The sequence below is a fragment of the Bombina bombina genome, chromosome 1 (assembly GCF_027579735.1).
Source record: "Bombina bombina isolate aBomBom1 chromosome 1, aBomBom1.pri, whole genome shotgun sequence".
Classification (NCBI taxonomy): Eukaryota; Metazoa; Chordata; class Amphibia; order Anura; family Bombinatoridae; genus Bombina; species Bombina bombina.
Genome location: NC_069499.1, coordinates 1,167,592,023 through 1,167,607,595, shown reverse-complemented (window position 1 = coordinate 1,167,607,595; position 15,573 = coordinate 1,167,592,023).

Sequence of the window (15,573 nt, the reverse complement as noted above, 5' to 3'; positions counted from 1 at the left end):
GTTTCTCAGAGGATTCTGTTGTGATCAGCAACATAAATGGTCATCTTTTCTTCCTTACGCAGAGTTTACTTATAACAACACAGTACACTCTACTACCAAGCTCACTCCGTTTTTTGTTAATTATGGATTCCATCCCACTTTCCATCTTCTACCTGACATCTACTCTTCATCTCCATCTGTCACACAGACTACTAATGACATTGCAACTAATTTCTCATCTGTCCGCTCTGCTATTGATGATGCTAAGCGAATACACAAGCTACATTATGACAAGAGGAGAACTCCTGCACCAAAGTATTCCGTTGGGGATCTAGTTTGGCTCTCCACGAAACATCTGAAGTTAACCACTCCTTCTAAGAAATTGTCGGTCCTCTACGTTGGGCCGTATCCAATAGATCGCATCATAAATGAGAACGCTATGAGATTAAGGTTACCACCTACAATACGTGTACACCCTACCTTCCATGTTTCCTTACTGAAACCGTATCGAGCCCTTAGATCACCTCCTGACCAAGTATCACTTACTCCAGTAACTGTGGACCCTGATACAGAATACGAGGTCCAAGACATATTGGACTCCAGACAGATGAGAGGTACTCTTCAATACCTTGTCAGGTGGAAGGGGTATTCTCCTGACGAAGATTCCTGGGAACCCGCAGCTAACATTTCTGCTCCCCGGTTGATCTCTAGGTTCCATCAGCGGAATCCTGATCGCCCGCATCCATGAGCCGCGGAGCTGCTCCTTGAGGGGGGTGTCATGTCATGTCCCTTTAAATATGGGAGTGTCTATCCTGCTTCAGCCCTATATAACTCCTTATCACACTCTCCTAGTTGCTTAGTATTGGAGTCTTATGCTATAGGACTGCTACAGCCAAGCCTATCTTCTCTGCAAACTGTGTCTGCCTCTTTTGCCTGTCAGTTCCGGATTTCACAGAGCTGTGACGTCACACGCCATCCTGCTTCACACAGCAGCAACACACAGTTCAGCTGCACTGTCTCCCAGACTGCCAGGACTTGCAAGCTCCTAATTCCTGCGGACCCTCTAATAATTTCTCAAGTAAGACCTGCTCTTAACATTCACTCTCCTGTGACTCAAATCATATATGAGCATACCAGACTTTTGTTTATCATATATATTTGCAATTGCTAAATCTATCTGAGCCAACTTTAATTAGCTATCTTAAAATACTCACTAAAGTTAGTTACTTATTATTTAGCTTTTTGCCTGATCTCTTTTTATTGCCTGTACTACTGAAATTCCAAACTAGTTTGTAATTATATTTTTCTATGTATCCATACTGGGGTTTCTATGTGTTACACTGCTGCAATTGTTTAGTGTTTACTCACAGGTGGCAGCTGTAGTGTAATCACCATTAACCCCTGCTAATAACTGAACTATGATGTCTGGGACTATCTTTTACTCTGATAGTAATTAATGATAAATCCCAGTATTCTTTGAACAACACACATAGTATTTTAAGTTTATTTCTTTTAACTCAGCAGTTGAGGTTCTTAAAAATAAATTCCTTGCCTTACAGGATACGGCAAGACTTAAATCCTGACACCGCCTCACTAACCCTATAATAAATAGTATTAACCCCTAATCTGCCCTCCCTAACATCGCCGACACCTAACTTCAATTATTAACCCCTAATCTGACGACCGGAGCTCATCGCTACTATAATAAATGGATTAACCCCTAAAGCTAAGTCTAACCCTAACACTAACACCCCCCTAAGTTAAATATAATTTACATCTAACGAAATTAATTAACTCTTATTAAATAAATTATTCCTATTTAAAGCTAAATACTTACCTGTAAAATAAACCCTAATATAGCTACAATATAAATTATAATTATATTATAGCTATTTTAGGATTAATATTTATTTTACAGGCAACTTTGTATTTATTTTAACCAGGTACAATAGCTATTAAATAGTTAAGAACTATTTAATAGTTACCTAGTTAAAATAATAACAAAATTACCTGTAAAATAAATCCTAACCTAAGTTATAATTAAACCTAACACTACCCTATCAATAAATTAATTAAATAAAATACCTACAATTACCTACAATTAACCTAACACTACACTATCAATAAATAAATTTAATACAATTGCTACAAATAACTACAATTACATAAACTAACTAAAGTACAAAAAATAAAAAAGTACTAAGTTACAAAAAATAAAAAAATATTTACAAACATAAGAAAAATATTACAACAATTTTAAACTAATTACACCTACTCTAAGCCCCCTAATAAAATAACAAAGACCCCCAAAATAAAAAAATGCCCTACCCTATTCTAAATTAATAGAGTTAAAAGCTCTTTTACCTTACCAGCCCTGAACAGGGCCCTTTGCGGGGCATGCCCCAAGAAAATCAGCTCTTTTGCCTGTAAAAAAAAACATACAATACCCCCCCCCCAACATTACAACCCACCACCCACATACCCCTAATCTAACCCAAACCCCCCTTAAATAAACCTAACACTAAGCCCCTGAAGATCTTCCTACCTTGTCTTCACCATCCAGGTATCACCGATCCGTCCTGGCATCCTGTGCTGAAGAGGTCCAGAAGAGGCTCCAAAGTCTTCCTCCTATCCGGCAAGAAGAGGACATCCGGACCGGCAAACATCTTCTCCAAGCGGCATCTTCGATCTTCTTCCATCCGGTGCGGAGCGGGTCCATCTTGAATCAGCCGACGCGGATCCATCCTCTTCTTTCTGTGTCTCCCGACGAATGACGGTTCCTTTAAGGGACGTCATCCAAGATGGCGTCCCTCGAATTCCGATTGGCTGATAGGATTCTATCAGCCAATCGGAATTAAGGTAGGAATATTCTGATTGGCTGATGGAATCAGCCAATCAGAATCAAGTTCAATCCGATTGGCTGATCCAATCAGCCAATCAGATTGAGCTCGCATTCTATTGGCTGTTCCGATCAGCCAATCAGAATATTCCTACCTTAATTCGAGGGACGCCATCTTGGATGACGTCCCTTAAAGGAACCGTCATTCGTCGGGAGACACAGAAAGAAGAGGATGGATCCGCGTCCGCTGATTCAAGATGGACCCGCTCCGCACCGGATGGAAGAAGATCGAAGATGCCGCTTGGAGAAGATGTTTGCCGGTCCGGATGTCCTCTTCTTGCCGGATAGGAGGAAGACTTTGGAGCCTCTTCTGGACCTCTTCAGCACCGGATGCCAGGACGGATCGGTGATACCTGGATGGTGAAGACAAGGTAGGAAGATCTTCAGGGGCTTAGTGTTAGGTTTATTTAAGGGGGGTTTGGGTTAGATTAGGGGTATGTGGGTGGTGGGTTGTAATGTTGGGGGGGGGGGTATTGTATGTTTTTTTTTACAGGCAAAAGAGCTGATTTTCTTGGGGCATGCCCCGCAAAGGGCCCTGTTCAGGGCTGGTAAGGTAAAAGAGCTTTTAACTCTATTAATTTAGAATAGGGTAGGGCATTTTTTTATTTTGGGGGTCTTTGTTATTTTATTAGGGGGCTTAGAGTAGGTGTAATTAGTTTAAAATTGTTGTAATATTTTTCTTATGTTTGTAAATATTTTTTTATTTTTTGTAACTTAGTTCTTTTTTATTTTTTGTACTTTAGTTAGTTTATGTAATTGTAGTTATTTGTAGCAATTGTATTAAATTTATTTATTGATAGTGTAGTGTTAGGTTAATTGTAGGTAATTGTAGGTATTTTATTTAATTAATTTATTGATAGGGTAGTGTTAGGTTTAATTATAACTTAGGTTAGGATTTATTTTACAGGTAATTTTGTTATTATTTTAACTAGGTAACTATTAAATAGTTCTTAACTATTTAATAGCTATTGTACCTGGTTAAAATAAATACCAAGTTGCCTGTAAAATAAATATTAATCCTAAAATAGTTACAATGTAATTATAATTTATATTGTAGCTATATTAGGGTTTATTTTACAGGTAAGTATTTAGCTTTAAATAGGAATAATTTATTTAATAAGAGTTAATGAATTTCGTTAGATGTAAATTATATTTAATTTAGGGGGGTGTTAGTGTTAGGGTTAGACTTAGCTTTAGGGGTTAATCCATTTATTATAGTAGCGATGAGCTCCGGTCGTCAGATTAGGGGTTAATAATTGAAGTTAGGTGTCGGCGATGTTAGGGAGGGCAGATTAGGGGTTAATACTATTTATGATAGGGTTAGTGAGGCGGATTAGGGGTTAATAACTTTATTATAGTAGCGCTCAGGTCCGCTCGGCAGATTAGGGGTTAATAAGTGTAGGCAGGTGTCGGCGACGTTGTGGGGGGCAGGTTAGGGGTTAATAAATATAATACAGGGGTCGGCGGGGTTAGGGGCAGCAGATTAGGGGTACATAAGTATAACGTAGGTGGCGGTCGGCAGATTAGGGGTTAAAAATTTTTAATCGAGTGGCGGCGATGTGGGGAGACCTCGGTTTAGGGGTACATAGGTAGTTTATGGGTGTTAGTGTACTTTAGAGTACAGTAGTTAAGAGCTTTATGAACCGGCGTTAGCCCAGAAAGCTCTTAACTCCTGCTATTTTCCGGCGGCTGGAGTTTTGTCGTTAGAGCTCTAACGCTCACTTCAGAAACGACTCTAAATACCGGCGTTAGAAAGATCCCATTGAAAAGATAGGATACGCAATTGACGTAAGGGGATCTGCGGTATGGAAAAGTTGCGGCTGAAAAGTGAGCGTTAGACCCTATTTTGAGTGACTCCAAATACCGGCGGTAGCCTAAAACCAGCGTTAGGAGCCTCTAACGCTGGTTTTCACGGCTACCGCCGAACTCTAAATCTAGGCCTAAGTGTGGCAAATATAACGATGAAGTGGTGAGCACAAATACATTACTAGGTGTAACACAGAATAGATATTTGTTTTGTATAGATAATAAAAATAAAATAAAACAATAAAATACAGTGAGGCCCCGGTTTACGCACGACTCGGTATACGAAATTTCGGTTTACGAAATCGAAATTTGAAGAAAAATTGACTCGGTTTACGAATTTTTTTCGCAATACGAAACAAAATGCCGGTTTGCCCCCCTCGGTTTACGAATATTTTTCGCAATACGAAACCAGTGGCCCCTGTGCCCCCTGCATACACAAGTATGATTGAATTAATGAAGTTTGGGTACCAGTGTGGAGGTGTTGGAGAGGTTTTGGAGCCATTTTGCAGCAAGTTGTTGAGCCTTTTGGAGTCATTTGCAGCAAGTTGTTAAGCCTTTTGGAGCCATTTGCAGCAAGTTGTGGAGCCTTTTGGAGACATTGGAGCCATTTGCAGCAAGTTGTTAAGCCTTTTGGAGCCTTTTGGAGCATTTTTTGGACACTTTATTTGAATTTTTTCGGACCTCCGGAACGCATTAATTGATTTTCAATGCATTCCTATGGGAAACCGTGTTTCGGTTTACGAATTTTTCGCAATACGAAACGACCCGGAGAACGAATTAAATTCGTAAACCGAGGCCTCACTGTACTTTGAAACTTCAAACAAGAATTTGCAGTTACAAATAAACTCTTTTTTGCTCATCTGCAATTGAGACATTATTGTGAGGATTTGATAAAACACCATGGTATAGATTGAGAATAGCACTCTACGTCCATTATAATTGTTAATGTTACAACCAGCCAGACTTAAAGGGATACTAAATCCAATTTTCTTTGTTCATGATTCAGATACAGCATGCAAATAATTTAAAGGGACAGTCAAGTCCAAAAAAAACTTTCATGATTTAAATAGGGAATGTAATTTTTTTTTTAACTTTCTTTATTGGTATTTCCATTTGGGTACAAAAAAAAGAAAAAGGAAGAGGGGGACATTTTCTTTGTATTTACATATTTGGGGATTATTACAAAACCATTATTAACATGTGTAAGTGTCAGCTCCCCATTAAAGGGACAGTCTACACCAGAATTTTTATTGTTTTAAAAGATAGATAATCCCTTTATTACCCATTTCCCAGTTTTGCATAACCAACACAGTTATAATAATATACTTTTAACCTCTGTGATTATCTTGTATCTAAGCCTCTGCAAACTGCCCCTTTTTTCAGTTCTTTTGACAGACTTGCAGTCTAGCCAATCAGTGCCTGCTCCCAGATAACTTCTCGTGCATGAGCACAGTGTTATCTATATGAAATACGTGAACTAACACCCTCTAGTGGTGAAAAACTGTTAAAATGCAATCTGAAAGAGGTGGGCTTCAAGGTCTAAGAAATTAGCATATGAACCTCCTAGGTTAAGCTTTCAACTAAGAATACCAAGAGAACAAAGCAAAATTGGTGATAAAAGTAAATTGGAAGGGGGGGGGCGTGTCTGAACAGCGGCTAAGATGGCTGCTTTTCTTCAAGGCTAATGACAGGAGCTGGGGAATCCGCTATTTTCCGCTTCTTGGATCTGTTTTCTAACTACAACAACTTTATTCTGGGAAGTTTAACAATTGTGGAGCAATTTGATATACTTTTTATGACAAGATTTAGCCTGTAAGACCTTAATAGATGATGTGCGTAGCGGAGGCTAACTAACAGCCTAAGCCTTCATCGCGCCCTCCCCATTTTCCTGTAATAACAGGAGGAACAGCAATAATAGCTGTATTCTTTTCACCTGCTTTCATTTCTGTGTGATCAGTTTATTTTGACCTACGCATGGCTAACATGGAACATTCTAACCACATTATGGACACCATATCCTTAAAATTGCAGGCCTTATTTACTAAATTTGAAGCAGAGATACTTCAGAGTATCAGAGCCTACTCAGGGGAACATCAGCCGAGAGACGGGCCGGAAAGAGAGCCCCCGCAATGCCCCATGCAGACAGAGATACATTTGGAGCAGCAGCACCATACTACTACTGCTGAGTCACTGTCTTGGGCTGACTCTGCTCCTACCCCATCTCAAACTTCAACGAGGCCATCTCAGCTCCCGGTGCGTGCCACGGAAGATGCGACCGATCCTTGTGAGCAGAGCTTGAATGCTTTGGAAGTCCAGAGAGAATTCGCAGAAGTCATATACAGAGGAAGCTATGGCCTTCTACCCCAGCTTAATGTGGTGTGGCACGCAGATGGGGACTTGAGCTACTTGATCAGGAGTGAGCGGTTCCCAGCCAGAGACAGAATATTTGTGAGTGACTCTTGTGCTTCCCCCCGGCTCTCTGGGCGGCAGCACATTACATTATTTGACCATAAGATGAGGAGAGTGGGTGTGGGGTAGGTCTGCAAATTTTATTTGCCCCGGAAAGCTCCTCAAAATTATTCTAAGGAGACTCTTTCATATACCGTTCTCCATTATGAAACTGCTTATGACGACTTGATTGTCTGAAGCCTGAAGCTCACAGACGTGTCCAAGCTCCAAAGTTTCAGAACTTTTCTATATTCATTTAGCATTTTAGCTGAATGTCTGTTATAAACAAATTAGCTTGCTTTGTCCTACCTAGAGAAGTATTGTTATCTTTAATGCCAGAAAAGTTGTTTTGCATTAGTTCATTTGGTCTGATCACATTAGAATGTTAATTGAAGACAGCTTTATTACTTGCCCATAAGCAAAGAGCACTAGTTTTATTTCATATGTGTTCTATACATTTATTATCTACCTGACAACACTGCTCATAAGTATTCCACCATTGGTAAATTGTACATTAATCTGTTTCCTTAAGGCAGTTTCTGTTTATATGTTTACATAGAGCAGGGGGTTTTGTACTCTTACTAGTCCAGTTTACTATATATGTCTGTACAGCTTGATACCCTTGTCCAAACAATGCATGCTTCACTATGTCTGGTTAGGGGAACTTCATTGACATGCACTGTTCAATAACTTCTGCTTGCATTAACATTACTTAATTGGTAGACTAAACTGAGCTAATAAGTTCCATTAATGATGCTCCCTATATTTGGATTTTATATTTATGCAGAGTCCAATCTACCCATAGCTTTGTAACAAGCACACTAGCCAGAGCAGAAACTTATATGTCTGTAATAGATATTTTTGCTATGTAGTATCTAAAATAGAGGAGTGATGGTGGCCTAAACAGCGTTGTAATGCAATGTTCAACTTTCTTTTTATTCTTATTTCTCTTATTAGCTGATGGTACAGATTTTTTCATTGTTCATAAATACATTTTGAGGTCCATTCGATCAGTCAGCAAAGTTGATCTTTGCTTGGTATAAGTATTCATAACCTTAAACCCTTCATATAGGTGTTTTGTTTCTGTTTTTTTTTTTTAAGGGACAAAATATGAGGTTCCATACTGTAACTACTCTCAAGTAAGAATTATGACCATATTTATGTAACTTTATTTTGGTAATGTTCCATGCAATGTAATTCTTCTTATTATGTATGACTAAGAACCTTAATAAAAATCTTTGGGAAAAAAAAAAAAAAAAGTAAATTGGAAAATTGTTTAAAATTACATGCTCTATCTGAATCATGAAAGTTTATTTTGGCCTAGACTGTCCCTTTAAATAAAATTGAAATTAACACATTATCAATTAGCTATGTCAAACATTTTTGTTAGTTATACTAATATCCCCCCTATCTTAATTGAGCTATTATTCCTACATCGCCCAGAGAAGAAAAAAGATAATTAAAATAAGAGCAAAAAACAGAACAAAATAAAACAAAACAACAAAACAAAACAAAAAGTGAGGGGGGGGGGAGGGAAAAGAGGGAGGGGAGGAGGGACAATAGCATCCAGTTACCATATTCCTAGTAAAATTAATTCCGTATCTCTGAACGGGTAAATTATATATTCAATCTCACTGTCGGGAAGAGTTTTTATAAATATAGACCATTTTGAAAAAAACCTCTTTACATCTTCATCATTCTGTAAGTCAGTGTCCACTTGTTCAATAATACATTGTTTCTTTAAACAGTTTTTAACTTCTTTTATACTTGGGACTGCTTTTGTTTTCCATTTCTTCAGAATTAAATATCTACCAGCCAGAATGGTCAGATTAATAATTTTGACATTATTAGAGGATAAACCCACATCCTGAACAAAAAAAAAACTACCTTTGTTGGAGAGAGAGACAGAGAGGGAAAACCTAACCTGGTATTTAACCAGTGTTGTGTCTTGAACCAGAAATTTCTTATTTTTGGGCACTCCCATAGCATGTGCAGTAAACTAGCCGAGGGGAAAGAACATTTTGGGCACTTATTGAAACTGACCTGACACTGAGAGCCTTTTTTCGGGGTAAAATGTGTCATATGCAGAATCTTAACATGCAATTCCCTCCAAGTTGTGGAGAGGGTTATCCGAGAAGCCTCTTGCACTGAAAGAGTAAGTGTGGTAAGAGTGAGAGAATCTTGTCTTAACATAACAGCCCATTTATGACGATTTTTTTCCATTATCTCTGGGCCTTTAAATGAAGCCAATGTTTGGTAGTTATAGGAAATTGATGTAAACCCATTCTTTGCTAAAAGAATCCAATTTTCAATACTCCAGATGTCAGGAATCCACTCCATGATTTCTCTCTCACCTAAACTTACCTGCTCAGCTACACCACTCCCCTATTTAAGGCTTCTGTGCACCTTAAACAGGTGCTTAGTTATTGTTGTTTCCAGCTAGATACTACACCATAGTCCTGTGTTTTACCTTACTCAGGACCAAACAAGCTATACTCCAAGTATAAACTTGAAGAGTATTCAATTCCTGCTTCAAATACTAAAATCGCAAGTGATTTCATGGGACAAGTTACTGCAGCCTTCAGCTCAACTATTATCAGCTGTTTTCAAATTCACCATTGAACCGCTGCAAGGCATAACAGGTTTCCCTCAACTCACACAGGGGACATCTCCCTGCATCTCTACTTATTCATCTCCCCGGACTTCAAACCGCCATCTGGAGAATCAGAATCAAAACTTTGCATCAAGAAAAAAGACTCTGGTTGTTCACGGAACTTAGCCACGCCCACCGGGCTCCATGGAAGCTGCATCTAGACGATACACCCAGAGCTCTGAGGTAAATTGCTTAAATAACATCCACAGTTACCCTGCTTGTATTTTACTGCTGAATTGTACTTACTCAGAGCGGCTCCGGTAACGGACATTAACCACGCCCCTTCAGGGTTGGTCAATAGTGAGACGCTTTCACTCAGAACACACAGACTAAACAGAGACAGACTGGCAAGCTGCAGCATCTAACCTCTCTGCTACAAATTGTACAGTCTTTGCCTGAACACTTCTTGCATACTACCTCACTGACATTAATCCTGTCTTTCATACAGTGAACTTTGCTGAACTTATTATCTTGTAAATATTGTGATCTCAGAACTTTACTTTATCTTTATGCTCATAACTCTGTTGACAACAGAAGACACAGTAATTTCTGGGTTGTTAACTGGACTTTCAAGTTATTACAACTATTAATTTGATTTCAAATAAAATTCACTAAAGTCATTCTGGGCATATTACTTATATCAGCACAGAGACTCGAGTGATACATTCCATCATTTAAGAAGATTGATCTACAGTTGTGATTCCCTAAAATCTAAGTAAGATATTTCTGACATATCTGACATAATAACTAAGCCTTTACATATGGATCCAGTAGATGTGATCTCAGAACTTTACTTTATCTTTATGTTAATAACTCTGTTGACAACAGAAGACACAGTAATTTTTGGGTTGTTAACTGGACTTTCAAGTTATTACAACTATTAATTTGATTTCAAATAAAATTCACTAAAGTCATTCTGGGCATATTACTTATATCAGCACAGAGACTCGAGTGATACATTCCATCATTTAAGAAGATTGATCTACAGTTGTGATTCCCTAAAATCTAAGTAAGATATTTCTGACATATCTGACATAATAACTAAGCTTTTACATATGGATCCAGTAGATCTTCCTCAAGTGGTCTATAACCTATCACAAAGAGTGGACCAACTCAGCCAGGGCTTAAGAGAACTCCAAGTGGAGAATGAAACCCTGCGTAAAGTAATTAAAGATACAGTACCCCCTAAGATCCAAACTGTTGAACATTCACCTGAACCCTCAGTTTCCCCACCAGATCTTTTCTATAGGGATAGAAGTCAGTATCGCCAATTCAAGAATGCCTGCCTTCTAATGTTCCATCTCAAACCTAGGACATATCCGAATGATAACACCAAGGTTCTTACTTTGATTTCTTATCTCTGTGCAGAACCCAGGGTTTGGGCTGATAACCTGTATGAAACACATAATCCAGTCCTAAGATCTCTCAATTCCTTTCTAACAGCTATGGATGAATTCTACTCAGACACCAACCTCCAACTCAGCGCTGAAGGAAAAATGAGAAAGTTAAAACAAGGGACAAGACCTGTTGAACTATACATAACCGAATTTAAACAGTTCGCCACGGATTCACAATGGAACAAAATAGCATTGAGGAACCAGTTCAGACTGGGTCTCTCTGAGTCTCTCAAGGACGAACTCGCCAGAGTGGTTTTACCTGAAAATTTGGAGACACTCATGAAATTGAGTATGCAAATTGACCGAAGACTTTGCGAAAGGAAGAGCGAACGTCATAATCTTGATGTGGTTTTCAAGAAACCCACCCATACTTCACATGCATCACCCATACCTACTCCAAACCAGGGTGCAGCCATGGACATTGGCTTCATTCGTGGTCCTCTGACTGCTGAAGAACGTTCCAGGCGCAGAAGCAAAGGGTTATGTATGTACTGCGGATTGGAGAACCACACAGTCAGAGACTGTCCTTCTCTTGAAAGGAATAAATCCCGTAAGTGCTCTTCTTATATAACCTCTCTAATTGTACATAATAAACCAACTCACTGTAGTCTATTACTCTCTTTACAGTGGGAGCAAAAGCTGCTGAAGAAAGAAGCAATCGTTGACACAGGAGCTCAAGGAAATTATATAGATCACTCACTTGTAACTCTAAATAAAATACCACTAATTAAAAAAATGAATCCTGTGTCTATCCGTGTAGTTGATGGTTCAGAAATCTCCTCAGGTCCCATCACACACCACACCATCCCTATTCTCGTTACAATCCAAGGTTCACATCAAGAATTAATTACTTTTGATGTAATACTCTCCCCTCTATTTCCAATTGTTCTGGGGTTACAATGGCTGCAACTGCATGAACCCTCAATAGATTGGAAAACTTTACATTTCACTTTGGATTCATCATATTGCAAGCAATCTTGTTACCAACACTCTTCTATTCCTCTGTTACAGATTAATGATGTACAACCAGAACCTGATTTACCCCACATCCCAGAAGTCTACTCCAAGTTTATTGAAGTCTTTAGCAAAAAAGAGGCAGAGACGTTGCCACCCCATCGCTCTTACGATTGTCCCATAGATCTAAAACCCGGGACCACACCACCCTGCGGACGTCTCTATCCTCTCAATAAACTGGAATTGGACCACCTTAAGGAGTACTTGGAGGAAAACCTAAGAAAAGGTTTTATACATCCTTCAGTATCATCTGCTGCCGCCAGAATATTTTTCGTCCGAAATAAGGATCAGTCTCTTCGTCCGATAATAGACTATAGAGAACTTAATAACATCACCAAGAAGAACAGGTACCCATTACCACTCATCCCTGAACTGATTGAAAGACTTCAAGATGCGAAGATATACACGAAGTTAGACTTGCGAGGAGCCTATAACTTGATTCGCATCAGAGAGGGGGATGAGTGGCTCACCGCATTTAGGACAAGGTATGGCTTGTATGAATATTTAGTTATGCCCTTTGGCTTAACAAATGCCCCAGCAACCTTCCAATTCTTTATCAACGATGTCTTTAGAGATCTTTTGGATATCTGCGTCGTGGTATACCTCGACGACATCTTGATCTACTCCTCCACCCTAGAAGAACACATAAAGCACGTTAGTTGGGTTTTATCCCGGCTACAAGTCCATCGTCTATATGCGAAGGCTGAAAAGTGCTTATTCCATACTCAAGACATCACATTTCTTGGATACCGCATCAGTCCTAGAGGTATACAGATGCAACAAGACAAGGTGGATGCAGTTAAACTCTGGCCTCAACCCACAACTAGGAAACAATTACAACGGTTTTTGGGATTTAGTAACTATTATAGAAAATTTATTAAGAATTATTCTAAAATAGTAAAACCTCTTACAAGACTAACCAGCTCCAACATACCATATAGATGGAATGATCAGGCTGACCATGCCTTCCATTTTCTTAAGGAGGCATTCACTTCAGCACCTATATTAAGTTTCCCGGATTCTACTCTCCAATATATTTTGGAAGTAGACTCATCAGAATACGCCTTGGGTGCAGTCTTATCTCAACGAAAAACCCTGAACTCACCTCTTCATCCAGTTGCTTTTTTTTCAAACACCTTATCCCCGGCAGAGATGAATTATCCCATAGGGGAAAAAGAACTGCTTGCTATTAAAAGGGCCTTCGAACATTGGAGACACCTTTTAGAGGGGACCAAAGATCCGATTATTATTTACACTGATCACCGCAATCTTGAGTACCTACAAAAAAACAAGTCACTCTCAAGCAGACAAGTCAGGTGGAACCTCTAGTTTAGTCGCTTCAATTACCAGATTATCTATAGACCTGGATCACGGAATGGGAAAGCGGACGCACTCTCAAGGTTAATAGATAAACCACCATCATCTTTTTCACCCACTTCAATTATTCCATCTGATAGATTCCTTGGAGCAATGATGGTTTCGGAAAGTGACATTCAACTAGCACTTAAATCTGATAAACAGATACCATACAACAAAGTCTCCTTCAACAAGGATCTATATTTCCATGGCACCAGACTATACATTCCAGGATCACTTAGGAGTCTTCTGATAAGAGAATTCCACGAACCACCCCTTTCAGGACATCCAGGTATCCAACGAACTCTGGAACTATTACAAAGATACTATTGGTGGCCAAACATGTTGATCACTGTACAGGAATTTATAAAGTCTTGTAAAACTTGTACTGTTTCAAAGGCAGAGAAGAAACCACCATACGGCTTTCTAATGCCTTTGCCCATTCCAAACTCTCTGTGGAACCATTTAGGAATGGACTTCATAGTTGATCTACCCCTCAGTTCTGGAAAAAATACCATCTTAGTCATTACAGATCTTTTGACTAAGATGGCACATTTCATTACTTTTCATAAGATCCCCTCATCATCTGAGACTGCTCAACTTTTCCTGGATAATGTAGTACGTCTTCATGGTCTACCCTCCATCCTGACAACCGATAGGGCAAGTCAGTTTATCTCCCGCTTTTGGAAACATCTCACTACAGCCTTACAAATTGATCATCGTCTAACTGCCTCCTATCACCCGCAAAAAAATGGTCAGTCAGAAAGAATCAATCATTGGTTAGAGCAGTATTTAAGATGCTACTGTGCATTTCACCAACAGGACTGGTATAAATTTCTGAGTATGGCCGAGTTTTCTTACAATAACACCCTAAACTCCTCTTCTCAAATGACACCTTTTTATGCTAATTATGCATATCATCTACGTTTATCATTTAACTATTCTGGTATTGAAGACATACCCTCCGTAGACGACTTGCTACGTAAACAGACGGAAAACTATCTGCTACTGAAGAAAAACATACAACAGGCTCAGGCTTCCCAAAAGTGGTTCTACGATCTTAGAAGAAGACCTTCTCCTAGTTACTCTGTAGGTGACAAGGTTTGGCTTTCCACCAAGTTTTTGCGTCTCCAGGTACCTAGCAAAAAGCTTGCCACCCTTTTCATCGGACCATTCCCTATTTTGAGAATCATAAATGAGAATGCTGTGGTTCTGGATCTTCCTCCTACCCTTAAAATTCACCCTTCATTCCATGTGTCCCTCCTAAAACCTGTTACAACTTTGGACAAACTTGAACAAGTGCTTCCTCCGACATATACCATCCTGGATGTGGACTCCTTTGAAGCGCATGATATTTTGGATTCCAGAACTGTCAGTGGGATTCTCCAGTATCTCATCCGCTGGAAGGGGTTTTCACCTGATGATGACACCTGGGAGCCTTCTACCAATGTCGATGCTCCTAGACTTGTAGCTCGCTTCCATAGACGTTACCCTTGCAGACCCAAACCCCAAGCCGAGGGTCGGCTTGCTTGAAGGGGGGGATCTGTCAGGAATCCACTCCATGATTTCTCTCTCATCTAAACTTACCTGCTCAGCTACACCACTCCCCTATTTAAGGCTTCTGTGCACCTTAAACAGGTGCTTAGTTATTGTTGTTTCCAGCTAGATACTACGCCATAGTCCTGTGTTTTACCTTACTCAGGACCAAACAGCTATACTCCAAGTATAAACTTGAAGAGTATTCAATTCCTGCTTCAAATACTAAAACCGCAAGTGATTTCATGGGACAAGCTACTGCAACCTTCAGCTCAACTATTATCAGCTGTTTTCAAATTCACCATTGAGCCGCTGCAAGGCATAACAGGTTTCCCTCAACTCACACAGGGGACATCTCCTTGCATCTCTACTTATTCATCTCCCCGGACTTCAAACCGCCATCTGGAGAATCAGAATCAAAACTTTGCATCAAGAAAAAAGACTCCGGTTGTTCACGGAACTTAGCCACGCCCACCGGGCTCCGT